The following is a 17,237-nucleotide window of genomic DNA, read 5'->3' on the forward strand; positions in this document are numbered from 1 at the left end:
AGACATCCAGCACAAACTAGACATATGTAAAATCTCCAAACTACAGTAGAGATAACATTTGTTCTAATCTGACTCAAAATGGCAGCTCGTAAAACTATGCCATGGTCTTTTGAAGAGGTTCAGATGCTCCTTGGATCGGTGGTCAATGTAAGTATCCAACAAGAGAAAACTGCTTCAATCTGCCTGAACTCATACACGGCTAATCCGTGTTTAGTCCCAAAAACAAAAACCACAAGCGAATACACAATGAATAAACAATGCTAATGTTACTGCGGCCGTTGTGGTTTCCAAAGCCTGCTGCTTCTATTAGAGACAGTGTTTTGCGATGTCACCAGCTCCATTTTGAGGTGGGAGCTGTGGTAATGGAAAACAAACCAGGTACCGAAATGTGAATGTGAGCCAAGTAGAGTCGAGTAGTGTATGTAGGTAACAGTAACGCATAAATAGTGAGGTCAGGTGCTCAGGGATTAATCTAGCTCTGCCATTCCAACTCATCCCGAAGGCACTGGATGGCGTGCCCTCACTCCAGGGGACACAGTTCCAATGTTGGTGGACTTTACAACCCTCTAGCCGACATTTGGTACTGAACATGGCTCATGTGCAGTTACTCCAGAGCATCCTCTTTAACTCCAGTTCTCTGACCACCTTGTAATTGTGGAATTCACTCTTAATAAGGGCTTTTTGACATTTAGCCTAGGTTATATTTACTGTAAGGATATAAAAATATGAACAGTAACCAAAAGGAATTTAATACTTCTTTCCCCTCTCTGTCCATATATCAGTTCACAGTGCAAACGTAGTTAATTAAATTGACTGCCATGGCACAGCACTGGGTAACAGGAAGGATCGAGACCTGAAAGAGAAAACACGCAAAAATTAATCATTTCTGGACCCTGTCCCGCATCATTTCCTGCAGGGAATTTTGTGATGTTAAGAGTGGGAGTCGGAAGTATTGCGTGTGTGTCTGTGTGTTTGTAGGAGTGTGTGTTAATATTTACTTCTTTATGACAGGATGCTACTGGACTGCTTGACCCCCCCTCCATTGGCTCACTGCGATACACAACGGCATCCAGGCAGGTTGCCATGACCACCCCTAGAAATCCCCCCTTTCACCTTCACTTTTCTCCCATCCCTCCCTCCTGATGTAGCCCCTCTTACGGACGTCAGAAGAGTGAGTATGTGTTTGTGTTTTAGTGTGTCTGTGTGTGTGTGGAAACAACTCACTGGAAGAAAAAGAGATAGAGAAAGGGGTGGGGGTGGGGGGTGGTGAGAAAGAGTGACACACTGCAGGGGGAGCGTCATGGGGCAGTAAAGTGACGTCTCAAACTCTTCTTTTCTCACCAGGGCAGCATCATTATTACCCGCTCATTCACAACAAGAGAAAGTGAGACTGCCACATGTGGAAGAAATTAAGGCTATCATTCATTATTCTTTTCATTAGGATTGGTGTGATTTACTGCTGTATGTTTTTTTGGATATAAACAATCCAGATGTGTCACATTATATTAAGGAAATGATTGTGATATTTATTGTTGGTCATGGTTCATAAGGCTACATGACCCCTACATAAGCCTTTCATAAACATCTGTACTGGCTTATACTTACAAGCAGCAGACAACTATGAATAATAATTTCTAAACTAGTATCTAATAGACATTTTTCATTGTGTACAGTGAATTATTTAGTTGCTGTTATGAAACATCTGTCAGTTATCGGCTATAAATTGTTTCGTGTTTATGGTTTCGGTCATTTCTAGAGTGAGGAATTGAAATTTAAAGACTTTACGGCTGCTGCAGACCGAGTATTTTTACATGCATGCACACACGCGCACACACACACACACACACACACACACACACACACACGCGCGCACACACACACAGACAGAGAGAGAGAAAGAGTTGGAAATGTGCCAGTGGGCAGTACTATGGAGTGATGGCCCCTCTGAATTTTCCTGTTGATGATATATTTTCTCCTCTCGGCTCATTATTGTTACACTCACTCGATTTGGTTACAAAAATTCTCCTAACGGTAATAAGCGCTTATAAATCACTCTGAGAAGCTGCCTTCCGGCCCCACAGCTTGGCACGCAGCGTCCTCTGATATTGCCTTGACGCACAAACACACATTCACACACACACATTCATTCTTGCCCTCACTGATGCGAGCCAAACCCTGGATTCCCTTTCACTGGTACAGTAAGCGGGAGTGAGTAAAGGACTGAGTCCAGACTAAGTGACCACAAACTGGTAATAGAGCAACAGACGGAGAAATACCTGGTGAAAGTTCAGCCTGAAAATAAATTCCCTCTCAGCCCAAATGTAGTCAATCTGCCAACAAATGTTGAGACACTTGTGTTTGAGTCTTCAGTTTTATAAAGCAGCTACAAGGCTAATGTAGCTAACATCTAATGGAAGCCTAAATATTTCTTTCAACACATTAGCATTTTTTTGAGTAATCCAGAGGCCTCATTCAGACAGGGAACTTAAATGAGACTGACAGATTTTCTGCAATCTAAATGGCAAAAAGCAACATGGATGGAATTCAAGCCACATTTCCAGGTGGTTTTAAATTGGATTTTAATCTGATCTCAAGCAGTTGGATTGGATTCTTGCCATCCTGGCCTAGTGTACAGCCAGAAATGTTCCATGGGATTCCTGTATGGGGCAGAGCCTGGGAAGTCCATGCAGGAGGCCTCACAAATCACACAAATCAGATCCAGTCACTTGGTCTCAAAATACTAATTTTGCTTCCTAATATCACGTGCACTTCTGGAGGTTATTGGTTCGATTCCCGCTCCGGGTGACTGTCTGTGAGGAGTGTGGTGTGTTCTCTCTGTGTCTGTGTTGGTTTCCTCCGGGTGACTGTCTGTGAGGAGTGTGGTGTGTTCTCCCTGTGTCTGCGTAGGTTTCCTCCGGGTGACTGTCTGTGAGGAGTGTGGTGTGTTCTCCCTGTGTCTGTGTGGGTTTCCTCCGGGTGACTGTCTGTGAGGAGTGTGGTGTGTTCTCCCTGTGTCTGTGTGGGTTTCCTCCGGGTGACTGTCTGTGAGGAGTGTGGTGTGTTCTCCCTGTGTCTGTGTGGGTTTCCTCCGGGTGACTGTCTGTGAGGAGTGTGGTGTGTTCTCTCTGTGTCTGTGTGGGTTTCCTCCGGGTGACTGTCTGTGAGGAGTGTGGTGTGTTCTCCCTGTGTCTGCGTGGGTTTCCTCCGGGTGACTGTGAGGAGTGTGATGTGTTCTCTCTGTGTCTGTGTGGGTTTCCTCCGGGTGACTGTCTGTGAGGAGTGTGGTGTGTTCTCCCTGTGTCTGTGTGGGTTTCCTCCGGGTGACTGTCTGTGAGGAGTGTGGTGTGTTCTCCCTGTGTCTGCGTGGGTTTCCTCCGGGTGACTGTCTGTGAGGAGTGTGTTGTGTTCTTCTTGTGTCTGCCTGGGTTTCCTCCGGGTGACTGTCTGTGATTACAGATTACAGATAATGAATGAATGAATGAAAATACTGGAAGAATGTGCAGATACTGGCGGTGAATTAGGTTTAAAATCACATAGGGTTTTTTGCCGTTCACTCTGCAGCACATCTGTCCTGACCAAACCAGATATGAGGAATGCTCCCAAGGTGTTTTTAACACCAGTACTAGCTAGGCTTTGTGTATGTGGTATTTAGTGTACGTAAAATAAAAGAATAAAAGTGTTAATGTTAATGTTGTTGGGTGTATTATAGTATGGAAAATTAGAACCCATCAGTTCTTAAGCACGATATTGATGCAACACTTTGTCTCCACAATGCAACTGTCGCTACCTGAGCTGTGTCTTGGACTGTGCATAGGCAAAACCTTTGTGTGTGTGTGTGTGTGTGGGGGGGGGGGGGTGGGGGTGGGTGAGAGAGAGAGAAATGTGAGTTGGGTTAGAGGAGATTTTAGAGAGAGAGTTTTGTGTGAAACCAAGGAGAATATAATGTATGTTGGTGACTGCATCATGTCCCTGTTAAGACCAAACACAGCAGTAAATAGTATTACCTTATAAGTAAATACTTATTAAGTATTAATAAGTAATAATAAGTAAATATATAGTAAATACTTTATAGTATTGGTGTGTAGTACGTAACTGGAAGCTGCCTGTTCAAACAAGGCCTAATATATTGGTGTATGAGACTTATGACAGTGTTAATGACACTGTTATCTATTAACATCGACTAAAGGGCAGACAAAATTCAGTGTCATACTGTGTCAGAAAGTCTGTTAACTTAGCTTTAGTCACGCTAATAAGCAGCGGTAAGCCTCCACTGCTTGAGTGTGTATCTACTGATTAATGCACTATGTACAATAAACAGCTGTAAATGCTTTGTCAACACTGTTACAGATTTGTGCCAATAGAGCTTCACTGAGTTGAGTTGAGTAGAAGTTCTTTAGTCTGGAGAGAGGTCAGCAGGAGTGGTATTTACTCAAACATTCGGCGAGTGCGGAAATGTCTGAATGTCCATAGTGGAGCAATAGGTGGAAGACAGAACGTCAGGGAGAAAGGGAGGGGGGTGCGGGTGGGATGGAGAAGGGGAGGCAACCCACGCAAAAAGGAACTTTTTACAGGCCAGACAAGTCTTTTCCACCTCTCTCTCTCTCTCTCTCTCTCTCTCTCTCTCTCTCTCTTTCTCTCTCTCTCTCTCTCAGTCTCTGTGCATGTTTGAAAGATGAGGGAAAATAAGGCTACTGGGGCTGGCTGTGATGGCCCTGAGAAAACTGCAGGCATAACAGCTAAAAGTTGAGACTCATTTACCGTCTTACAATACATCCCAAGACTTTTTTCCCCAGCAATTCCATGGAAAACAATGAGACCTAGTAAACAAAACTGCATTTTCCTTGACAGTCCACATATACTGTATACATTACTTGTCATTGTATGTACCATCTGAGAAAACGGGAAATGTAAAGTTTGTGTGGTTTTGGCATATTTTTCTTTTATACAAGGCCTGTGATTCTACAGGCTGTTTGTATGTGATCCTTGGTGTGATGAAATGTCAAAGCCCACTCAAATAAACCCACCCCCTCACCTAGCCTTTATACTTACACTGTCACAGCTGCATATGCCTGAATCCTCAGGCTTGTGGTGTATTAATGTCACTGTAAACTCTTTTCCATTGGTATTCTGTCTTTAGTACAATTCATTGACAGCTTCAGCTCTTAAAGACCAACCAAAATCTCAGCTGCCCTTTGTTCACACTGGAGTTAGTTAGTTGCTGAATAAAGAAATGATGGATTATAGGCAATTTTGCGTTGTTAGTAGCATTAGTTCCACACAAAACCTAAAGATCTGAAGAGGCGCTGAACCTCTCTCTCAAACTCTCACCATCACATCGGTCTGTTAAGGTTCTGCAGACAATATTTCAGTCTGAAACACGTCAACACCTAATACACGAAAAAAAACACTAACCATCTTTCTCTTTTTCTCGGGCGGCCTAAAAATTCTTTCCTTCTCTGTCACTGTACGTCTGATATTTTTCTCTCTGTCTGTCTCTATTTCTCTCTCTCTCTCTGCCCATTTCTCTTTCTATCTGTTTTTCTTTTTCTGGTTTTTCTGTGCTTTTCTGTTTCTCTCTGTTCTCTCTGTCTCTATCAGTTTTTGGGTCTGTTTACCTTACATTTTTAAGTTCGGTTCGTCGGTTACACTACTTATGAATCCTGTATTTATGAGGTTTGTGTATGCAGACATGATGGCATATAATATCTAGCATAAATACTGTCCTGACTTCATAAAACAAGATCATACGACACATTATAACTAGATTTTTGTTGCTTTATAATGCCTTACATTAATATTTCACAATGTTTATAATGTTGTTATTAACTGATGTTATAATGTGTTATTAAAACCACAATAACAATCCATACAATCTTGTTTAATAAAATTCATCTCAGTAATTACTGCATCATAGTTAAAGCAACTCTAAAGGCCTACGCCAGGTATTATAATATATGATGAATTTCATATAGCAGCGTATATACATATGTATTTATAAAGCCTTATAAATGCAGGATTCATAGGACGTGTTACCGTACACTACTGGCAGAACTTAGTAAGAACATTTTTTACCGTTGAACTGTTTGTAGCTGGATATATTTAATGATATTATCACGCTATCTCTCTTTCTCTCTCTATCTATCAATGTCTCCTTCCTTCCTTCCGTCTGACGGAGGAAGAGTAGGTGTCGGAGGCAGAGGGCAGAACATAAACAGGGGGCTACTAAACAACAACAACAAAAACAGCCGGATGTAAACAAGATAGAAGTATGTAAACAGGTCTGGTCACTGGGCCAGAAGATTAAGCAACAAGATCTGATTATTCTTTCTCCCTCTATCTCTCTCTCTCTCTCTCTCTCTCTTGCTCTCTCTCTCTCTCTCTCTCTCTCTCTCTCTCTTCTTTCTCTAACTCTCCACTCAGCTCAGGGAGAAGCTTTGTTGCATATTAAATTACAGTGTTGACAAAGCATTTAAATCTGTATATCAAACAGCACTCTACTATGACTGTATGTATGACTTTAACTACAATAAATGATTAATTAAATGCTATAAATTACTCGGTATCTACTGCTCATGATTCAGTATTTGATCAAAGTTGTTCAGTAACTACTGTGGATTATTCATTCATTCATTTTCTGTAACCACATTTCCAATTCAGGGTCACGGTGGGTCCGAAACCCACATGGAATCACTAAGCAGGAACACACCCTGGAGGGGGCGCCAGTCCTTCACAGGGTGACACACACTCACACACTCATACCTACGGGCACTTTTGAGTCACCAATCCACCTACCAACGTGTGTTTTTGGACTGTAGGAGGTAACCGGAGCACCCGGAGGAAACCCACGCAGACACAGGGAAAACACCACACTCCTCACAGACAGTCACCCGGCGGAAACCCACGCAGACACAGAGAGAACACACCACACTCCTCACAGACAGTCACCCGGCGGAAACCCACGCAGACACAGAGAGAACACACCACACTCCTCACAGACAGTCACCCGACGGAAACCCACGCAGACACAGAGAGAACACACCACACTCCTCACAGACAGTCATCCAGCGGAAACCTACGCAGACACAGAGAGAACACACCACACTCCTCACAGACAGTCACCTGGAGGAAACCCACGCAGACATAGGGAGAACACACCACACTCCTCACAGACATTCACCTGGAGGAAACCCACGCAGACATAGGGAGAACACACCACACTCCTCACAGACAGTCACCCGGTGGAAACCCACGCAGACACAGAGAGAACACACCACACTCCTCACAGACAGTCACCCGGAGCAGGACTCGAACCCACAACCTCCAGGTCCCTGGAGCTGTGTGACAGTGACACTACCTGCTGCTCCATTAATTATTCAGTTGGTGTCAAATTATGGTTCTAAGGTGTGTAAAGTGATTAAGCCACATGAGAACTGTGTATTTGATCTTACTTGTATTACATAACATAATTATGTTTATAATATAAAAATTCAGCCTGTTTTTACATAAACATATATTGCCACTTTCTCATAACTTCAGAACTCTTATAGACTGGGTAAACATTTCATTATGTTTAAAACAATAATGATTGTCTAAAACTTGGAATAAAATCGTGTTAGGTTGACTCACATAGAAAATGAGGAATTTCATTCTATCTTGTAAAAATTTTCTTGTAAATATCTCTCTGTCTCTGTTTTCTCTCTCTCTCTCTCTCTCTCTCTCTCTCTCTCTCTCTGTCTCTCTCGACTATAGTCCAGGAACTCTGCTGGGGTCAGGGCCAAGTTCTAAAACAAGCAAGAAAAGGAATGAAGAACGGGAGAGAGAAAGAGAGAGAGAGAGGGGTTGGGGTGCTATTTTTAGCACATACTTTCTTGTAAAGTGAAGGGTCCCGAGAGACGCGCATTCCCGCCAACTTTGTCAGGCCTGTGTGTGTTTGTGACTGAGAGGTGCAGTGTAAGTGACTCCTCTATTACCTCCTGATTACTGGACCCCCAGATAACACACACACACACACAAACACATACTGGGCAATGCCCTCCCCTTACTGGACACTTCTTTCGTCCGTCTGCGTCACTGGCTGTTATTCTTCGGAAGAATCTCACGGCTGAAAAACAGACAAGAAATGAAGAGGAGGGGCAAGTGAGATAAAGAGAAGGAGGAGAAGGACAAGATAGTGGGAAAGGGAGAGAGAAAGTCTGGGGAAAGTAAAACGCATAAATGATGTGGTCAGAGGGGGCCGGAAACACAAAAGACCCTGGAATGCCCCAACGTCACACTCATGTCACACACTTGTCCTAGTGACTGAACATCTCTGTGTGACCCCAGTGACCTGACGGCTGCTGCCCTTTAGACCAAGACCAACAAAGACTCACGTTTTACACGGTCGTTTAAACTAATGGCTGCTCTATGCCCTAAATCCAAACTTGTGCCACTCAGTTTCATAGTAAATTGGCTTTAAGGCCATTCAGTAGGCTTCTAAAAGCAGTAGAATAATGACTGGAGAGTCTGATTTCTGTGTGGGCAAAGTAAATTTATTTTTTACTTTGCAGCTGTACATGTTGTAAACAAAATACTTCAAAACTTAATACATTTTGTCATGGATTTTGAACACCACTGCCCTAAATTGAGGTCATTAAGAAGCTGAAATATAAATAATGCTACATTAACGCTACAAGCAAGCTAACACTGCACACTGAAATGACATTGCACCAAATTAACTTAAAGACTATTATGAAGCCAACACCAGCTCCTGTACTTGTCTAATACTAGATCAGTTTACCAACTCCAATGGACCAGCCTGCTCACGTGTGTAAGGTTTCCAGCTTCATGATCTCAATTGAGGGGCAAGTAGAATTAGCTTGTTAATATACGTCAACAATCAGAATTAGGCTCCTTAACAACCTGCACAGCAAATTTGCCAGGATTAAGACAACACTGTTAGGCTATTTTTGCTAATGACAGCAGGAGGCAACAAATAAAATGGCCCTGTTTGCTACAGCAGCAGATTCTTCATTTATGGAAAAATTGAAACTAGATTTGGGGACATTGCTTTGAAAATTTCATGGCATCCAGTCACAGTGAGGTCAGGTGACTGTTGTTGGATCACAAATGGCACTACAACTCATCCTGACGATACAGAATGGAGCCGGAGAACTCCACAGTAATGTATATAGCTATAGCCTGTTCTTGGCATTGGCATGTACAGCTGCTCGGGAGAACCCCATTCTATTGTCAGTGCCTTTTGAACTGAATGAATGTAAATGGAATAACTGTGACCTATTTTTTTGTCTTAAAAGTGGACATCCACTCCAGTACAGTAGCGTTTTGTTGCTGGGGTCTTTGCACATTAGTGTCACTGGGAGGGTATTAGTGACCCACTAGCTAAATATATCTGGACCGGAGCGGTTCTGTGGTCATAAAGTGACAATTGATGAAACAGATCAACAGATGGGCTGCAGTTTCTAATTGTGCACCAGTGAGGGAGGAGTTTCTGATCAAGTATCTGGGCATCGAAATGGTGCAAATTGTAGAGGTACTTTAAAGTGAAGAATGGACGAAGCAGTTAGCAACAGCTGAACTCTTGCCTCATCCTGCTCTGGAAAATATCCCCCCTGCTCCTTGCACATTGATTTTGTCCGTATCACATGCTGGAATGTGTTATATGGCCCTTATATGGACAGATATATTTTTAGCAATCTGTTTACATACCCAATAACCCACCCACGCTGGCAAGGTCAATGTCCATGTACACCAGTGTCCTCAGCTTCTACACAAACACCTACGTCTGTCTCTTATTAACATCGCCCACTCAGTCTCTCTCCCTTTCACTCTCTCTCTACATCTCTCTCTCTCTCTCTCTGCCTTCCATCCTCTCCTAGGTATGACAGGAATGTAAGGAATGGCACAGTCATGGATAGAGGGAAATTCCCCACACAAAAGACAAGAGGAAACCAACAACCAGACAGACAGACAGTTGGGAATGGAGTTGGAAGAAGGGATAAGGGCAGGAGAAAAAGGGCAGACAGAAAGGGGTCGGCTGGATGGGTGGCGGAGGATGAAAGCAGTTGAGAGAAGGGAAAACAGACCATCTTTGAAGGAGCTGGATCAATCAGCTTGGTGGCCAGTGAGGCGCCAAGAGTTAGTCACCCCAAACTGACCGCAGGTCAGGCACCACACCTCACTCTGCACTTCTGCCCAGCCTCTGTTTCGAAGGACACCCACTTGCTCCAGGCCTCTGATACACACTGTGTAAACAGAACGGTCAGACTTTTCTGTCTGAAACTAACGTTTTCTGTAAAATATTCTACCTACGTTTGTTGCAGCCTGTATCTTGCAAAAAACCTACATGCCATTCCAGTTTCACACTGACAACATTCTGTCTGAGCCTGAATGTACTCAGAAACAAATTCTTTCCAAATCCAGATTTATCCCAACACATTTCTGTCCCAACTGTGGTCTGACCAGGTTCTGTCTGAGCCTGAGTGCTTCCCAGCTAAAGTTACCTTGAAGCCAGTTTGTATAGACGAATATCTGACCCATCCCAACTTCAGACTCGCAGTCTATCCAAACTCAACTTTCACACAGCAGAAATCTCTGAACTTGACTGTATCCCAACCAAGTTCTGTGCCAGACCAAGTTCCTTCCTAATATCAGATGTATCCTGACAAAATTCTGTCTAAACTCAGCTTTCATGCAACAAAGTTCTCTTTATTTGACTATAGCCCAACAAACGTCTGTCCTAACTCAAATATAGCCCAGCAGAATTTTGCTGGAACCTAAATATATCTCAGCATATGTCCAATCAAATCACAACTACCTCATTTCTCTTTGCAGAGCCAAACAATTTCTTATTGTACTGGTCACTGGAGGAGGGTGGAAGGTGCATTGCTCTTGACGATGTATCTGAATCTAGTCTTAATGGATGAAGCACTGTTGTTTAAAATATTTCAGTAAGTGGTCACATGCAAAAGTGCAATAATTTTACGTCTTTCCATAAACCCATGAAAGGTAAAATCATAGGGTGACCAGACGTCCTCTTTTACCCGGACATGTCCTCTTTTTTAGACTTAAAAAAATGTCTGGGCGGAATTTCACAAACGTCCGGGATGTTGTTTTTCTAGAGCTTACATAGAATTTCGAGAAGTTTTGTTCATAAACTAGTCCCGCCCTCCCCTACTCTGATTGGTTCGCTTGAGTGAGAAGGGGGCGTGGTGAAGTAGCCTAAAATCTTCTGATTGGACGGTCTGACTGTAGAGCTACCGTTATTGGTCGATAACCTTCTCTGTAAACATTTAATTGGTCAGTCTGCACGTCCTTGTTGTAGTCTGTAGTCCTTGTTTACGTCAGGCAAAGCTCATGTACCTACCCTCATCTCGAGCAGCTATGCCGATACGTAAATGTAAGTTCTCAGATGAATTAAAAAAGAAATTCCCATGTTTTGTGTAGCAAATAAAGGTGTAAAGGACCTAACAGCACACATAGGTTCAGCTAAACATACAACGGCAGCGAGGGGCGATAGCTCAGCACCTCAGATCTGCATCTCATATCTGGTCACCCTAGGTACAATGGATTGTAAGAACCATAAATGTGATGTTTGAACCCAAAACAAATAGTAGGCTCTGTTTTTTCAACTGGAGTCAACACATTCTCAGAGCAAATGTGATTGTATTGTAATACTGTCTTAAGATCAAGGCAGCAGGACTACAATTTACTGAATCTCATTGCATGAGAAACCGTGGTCCACTGTGATAAATATAGTCATGTTCACAGGGTTTTAAATCAAAAAACCATTGTCAGAAATGAAATTTGAGTTCTCTGTGCCAAAGACTGAAGAGACAATTCAGATTTTTATCAGCAAAGGGTGCAAAACCTAACATCTGTAATGGCATGGGAGGTGGACTAGTGCCCACAGCATGGGTAACTGGGATAGACTGGGATTTTAGGGACATCTTTAGATGACATCTTTTCCATGGTCCATAGTTATTTCAGCAAGACAATGCCAGGCCTCGTTCTACATGTACTACAACCATATGGCTTCATAGACACAGAGTGCACAGAGAAAGCATTTGAGTTTTTTCTTTGCACTGAATGAACAAATCACAGATTGTTGCTTTTATTTCATTTCATGCACTAATGCACCTCCCATGCCATGACAGATGTTAACTTGATAATAATCTGGATGATTTGGCACAGAGAACTGGCAATAGTTTTCTGAAGTATTTCCATGTCTGTGTGACTAGATTTATCATAATACAATAACGGTTTCTCATGCAGTGCTTTCAGAGGGCTTCAACTGGGGTCTGTATTTTACAGGGAAGGAGTGAAAAGTAGAACAAAGCAGAATAAGTAGATGGGATTATGGGACCGCCAGAGAAGTTTCTCCCTGGTTTCCCCGTGTTACATCACCATTTACACTGCAACAGTCCGTGAGCCTCTTGTCTTCCTCCCACCCTGACAAGGATCACACACAGACACGCACACACACTCTCAGGGCTCTGACCTCACACACACAAAGCCCTGATCCCACATTAGCCTTCATACTTGGGCCTAATGTGCCAAGTTGAAGAAAAAAGATTTAAGAAATGAATCATGAGAGGAGGTGCAGACAGGTTTGACAGTGAAAAATGATCTGGAACGATAGAGCATGAGAGAGAGAGACAGACAGACAGAGAGAAAGAGAGAGAGAGAGAGAGACAGACAGACAGACAGAGAGAGAGAGAGAGAGAGAGAGAGACAGACAGACAGAGAGAGAGAGAGAGACAGATATAAAGAAGGAGAGCCAAAAGCCCAACAGAAATGGAGGAGAGGGGGCTTCTGGGTAATAAGACATTGCCCAACAGATCAGCAGGAAGAAACAGCTGTGTCATCTCCACATCAGGATAAAAGGAGGAATGAAAGGATTGCTTAATGTTTTCTTTCTCCATCAACCACTGATGTGGAGAGAAAGAAGACTCTTGGCTCCACATCAAGCTCCACCCATTCAATGATTTACACACGGCACACTGTAATTTGCTCAAATTGAGAATACAAACGACCAAATGATGTCAGAGGGATTTCCATGCTTTCGCATAGATGTTAGCTTTCACACATGTAGACACACACACACACACACACACACACAAAGGATCCTTTTATCAATGGCCCACTATTAAACTGAAGAGATCACTTGTTAAACCAGACAATGAATTTCACCTACAGAAGCAAGGGTTGGGTTGAGGCAGATTTGGCAAAAACAGGCAGAAAATACTAATTATATACAATAACTCCAAAAGTCTTTAAAACACTATTTATCTGGATTGTAAGCTTTCATCTGCACAGAAATAAAACAATAATTACAAATAACATTTGTACAAAATGTAGTGGTTTATATATGTGTTCGTTTATCCAGTTCCCAACCTGACTTTCTCAGTGTTATTCGTGGCTATGATATAATATCTGGTTCGGCTAATCAGTGCTCTGTTATAGCCTTCCCTCTTCCCCAACACTCAGCTCAATGTTATAACAGAACTGAGCAATTAGTGCTCTCCTACAAGGATGACCCTCCGCCACTCCAAATTTAATGGAGCTGGACAATAAATGTCCTCCAAGTGAGTAGAGCCATAATATATATCTATCAGTGGCGGATGCTGGTCTTTCAAGGAGGGGAAGCTCAATTTCGGCCTACATCATAAAATGTGTCGGTTTATTTATACGTAAATTCTACCCTCCGTTCCTTTTCAAGAAAATGATCTGTGACCCTGTCGTACCAACAAGGCGTCTTTTCCAGGGACTTGACTAGTGTCCTCTCAATGGCCAGCAGAGCTAGGCTGCTTAAACGGCCTTGGCCCATGTGAAGTGTGTCCGCCTGTGCTCCCACGGATCTCTACACCAAAGGATCGCTGATTCGCTCATTTCGCTGTCAATCAAAAAGGGATTCAGCCTCAGACAGATCATCCAATCATCATGCAGAAGCTGAGCGTCCGGGCCAGCCGAGGCCAGCCCACTGCCCAAAAACCCCCAGAGACGCTGAGCGTCCGATGGGCGGGACAAAGCCCAGCATTTATCCAATGACTCGTCTCGTTTCACTGCACTTCGCTGCTTCGCTATTGAACTCTGTGGACGCTCAGCGTCCTCACTGTTTAAATCACTGTGAAACTGCGGGAATGATTGAGAGGAAAGCCGCATCTTTACCAGCAATAAGAAGCTGATTCTGAACAAAAGTTGAGCGCGTTGTAGTGCATATTTATTCAATGACATGTACACACAACAGTATATATTTGCTCACTTATTTTTTTACATTTTAGGGGAAGCTGAGCTTCCCTTGCAGTCTTAGAACAATTGCCACTGATATATGATCATTCTTTTCCCCCATTTACAGGGTAAATCAATCTGCCCATGCACTTCTTCGGAATCGCGTAATATTTTTCTGTTTTGGCTCATCATTGAATGAAGTGTCTCTCCTTGTCTGACATTGTGAAGTGATTAAGGATAATCCATGGCATAACAAAAGTGAGGATGTCTCCCTACATCCTATGTAGTGCATAGTGTGGGTCAAAAAACGAAGGTTTCTATATTAACAAAGTGTGTTTCAGTGTATTTATATTCAGCAATAAGCTGCTTGTTTTCCTGTCAAACTAGTGTCTATGTGGACTCTGTGAGAGCCTGAGCTCTTCATTACTTTACACAGCTGGACGGAACAAGGCTCTGTTTAAAAACATTCATTCATTCTTTTATTCATACATTGTCAGTAAGTGCTTATCCAGGAATTATGGATTAGATACATTTGTCATCTTTCCTCACTTTTTTTCTTTAAAGTTAACATCGCAATGAGAAAAAAAGCTTTTGAAGGAAATAATAAATCATGAAAATTTCCCAGCTTTTGAGCTGTGTGTTTATGAGTAATGAGGAAGTACTCAAAAAGGCAGATACAATACAAAATGTTGTCACGCAAATGTTATTAGATTATCACGAATGTTATTAGGTCACAGGTGGGTATTAAGTTAGAAATCAGTGAGTATTAAGGGATTAATTTCAATGCGTCAATTCCAGTTCTTCAGAAGTGGAGGACAGAACAGCTGGTTTCCCTGCTCTTGCACACCTCCTAAAGCAGTTAACAGCAGTTTTCAAAAATGGATAAAATTTAACCAACTGAACACAATTCTTAAAGGTGCCTCAGCTGTCCATAAGCACAACTGTCCTAGTTTTCTCTGGGTGAGTAGGAATGCCTTCCCCATCACTTCCTGTGGACAGGTAGTATATTCCTCTAAGGATGTTGAGCTTTGATTATGTGGTTATTGTTAAAGAAAGGCTCCCAGATTCTTTTTTGAGTGTATACTCTGCACAGTTATAGTCAATGCTAAGATAGACTGCATTTCGAATCCTACTTTCCAGTGCTCTTTCACAGTTCCTAGAAATCATGAACTTACGCTTGACAAAGGCACTCCAAATTCTGAAAGAGGATTTACCACACAGACATTTGTAACAGTTTTAGAAAACAGAGGATTTTGTGAGTAATACTGCGGGACAGAAGTAAGCAAGGAGAGCAGGTTCAGCTCCTCGAGCGTCCAGAAAGCTGAAGGGTTTAAGTGGCTATTAGTGGATTCTGGAGGCGTAATAAGAGTTGATGGAGTAGATGCAGAGCTGTAGCCACAGCCTGGAGCAGAACTCCTCACCATACTTTTAGGAGAGAGAGAGAGAGACAGAGAGAGAAAGAGAGAGAGCCAGGGCAAGCTCTTGCCTTTCTGACACTAATATGGAAAAAACCTTGTTTGGAGTGAATACAAGTGCAAATATTATTCTTCCTGGGTATTACCACTGCAAGCGCCTCGGCGAGAGCTCGGGACAAAAAGCCCAAAGACTTTCTCAGCACCTTCAAAGGGAGCCTACATAAAATAAACAGGGCCATCAGATTACAGGCGCTAACTCAGCTCAGTGTTGGGCCCGGAGAGTGTGGGGTCCGCTCAGTCAACACGATGACGCAGGACGGAACAAAAGTGCGAAAGAAAAAGCAGAAAAAGTTAAAAAAGTGAGGCCTGTCGGAACACAGCCCCTGCCCGCAGCTCCACTGACCCAACTGACCAGATTTGCTCACCACTTGGTTGCACATATTCCTCATTTCATGCTGCATACTTACTTACTGTGTATTTTGCTGCTATTTAAAAGAATCAATACATCTTTTTTTACCACCACTAGAAATTCAGCTTTTATTTATGTCATTATTTATTGTAATAACTAGTATGTAGCGCTATTCAATCAAATGGCTTTACAGTCCTGGAATGACCCTGTTTATGCTCCATAGAGTGGGTCCTGCACATAAGGTGTGCCATTTGTAAAACAGCATGCTTTGTACACCCAGGTCGATGGGTGACAGTAGAACAGCTGTTTCACAAAATGAAAAAGAATCACGGAAGAAAATGATTGAAGGCTGCCTTGGGTTTTTATTAGTTTCCAATTTGTAATGTGTTCCTGAGAGAGAAGAGAAGAGAAATGAAAAAGGGACAAGAAGAAAAACATGACATTAGAAGAAAGGGCTAGGGATGAGACGTAGAGAGCAGGGGATGGGTGTGTTGTCAAAAAAAGAGAAAGGGGTCTACAATAAAAAAAAGGGCTTTGGAGTGGGGAAAGGTGGAGAGGGAAATGGAGAGTAAGGGTTAGGGTGGAGTCAGAGAGAGAAGATGAGAGATGGAGGGAGTGGAGGAAAAGGTAGAGCAAGAGAGCGAGAGGTAAAGGAATAGAGACTGAAAGAGAGAGAGAGATGAGAGCGAAACACAGACTGAGTGAGTGGAGAAAGTAATGATGTTTGGAAGCAGAATTTGTGTGTGTGTGTGTGTGTCTCTGCATGCTGAGGTTTCCGAGGGTAACCCCACTCACCTCTCTAACACTGGGCAGCCTCTCTCTGGCTCGATGACATCACAGGGCTCTTTTATATGGCAGCCGCTGATGACGTAATCCTGCTGGCAGCAGGAGAAAGTGAATGTGTCTCTGGAGAGTGAGAGAGAGAGGGAGAGAGAGAGAGAGAGAGTCTGGCTGTTTCTTTCGCCCTCTGCCTAACCCCAAACACACACGCACAGGTTTGTTTTACACCCTTCTCAGGACGTGTCCATATGTCCCATGATCCATAATTACTTAGAATAAATTATTGCTGCATTAAGGAATGTTTCATCCTCCTCCTTTTATATTTCCATATTGGAGATGTGAGATTTTGGCCCTACAGAGACAGTATTGATGCAGGATTTATGTAACAGCGGTCTATCTGTTGGCCC

The 17,237-nt window shown here is 42.8% G+C and overlaps 1 protein-coding gene across 2 annotated transcripts in view; it reads right to left on the minus strand.

The window, feature by feature from the left end:
• The window catches only part of rasip1 (Ras interacting protein 1), a 56,678-nt gene that overhangs the window by 5,003 nt on the left and 34,438 nt on the right, over nucleotides 1–17,237 (minus strand). The window contains exons 18-19 of one of the 2 annotated variants that reach the window (XR_010804323.1): nucleotides 16,846–16,956; nucleotides 7,625–8,101 (exon numbers count right to left, since the gene is read on the minus strand). The gene's annotated coding sequence lies outside the window, so the exon portion shown is untranslated. Of the gene's footprint in view, nucleotides 1–7,624; nucleotides 8,102–16,845; nucleotides 16,957–17,237 lie in introns of those variants that run through there. The other variant, XR_010804324.1, reaches the window with a different exon arrangement.

Source organism: Hoplias malabaricus, chromosome 10 (genome assembly GCF_029633855.1).
Source record: "Hoplias malabaricus isolate fHopMal1 chromosome 10, fHopMal1.hap1, whole genome shotgun sequence".
Lineage (NCBI taxonomy): Eukaryota > Metazoa > Chordata > Actinopteri > Characiformes > Erythrinidae > Hoplias > Hoplias malabaricus.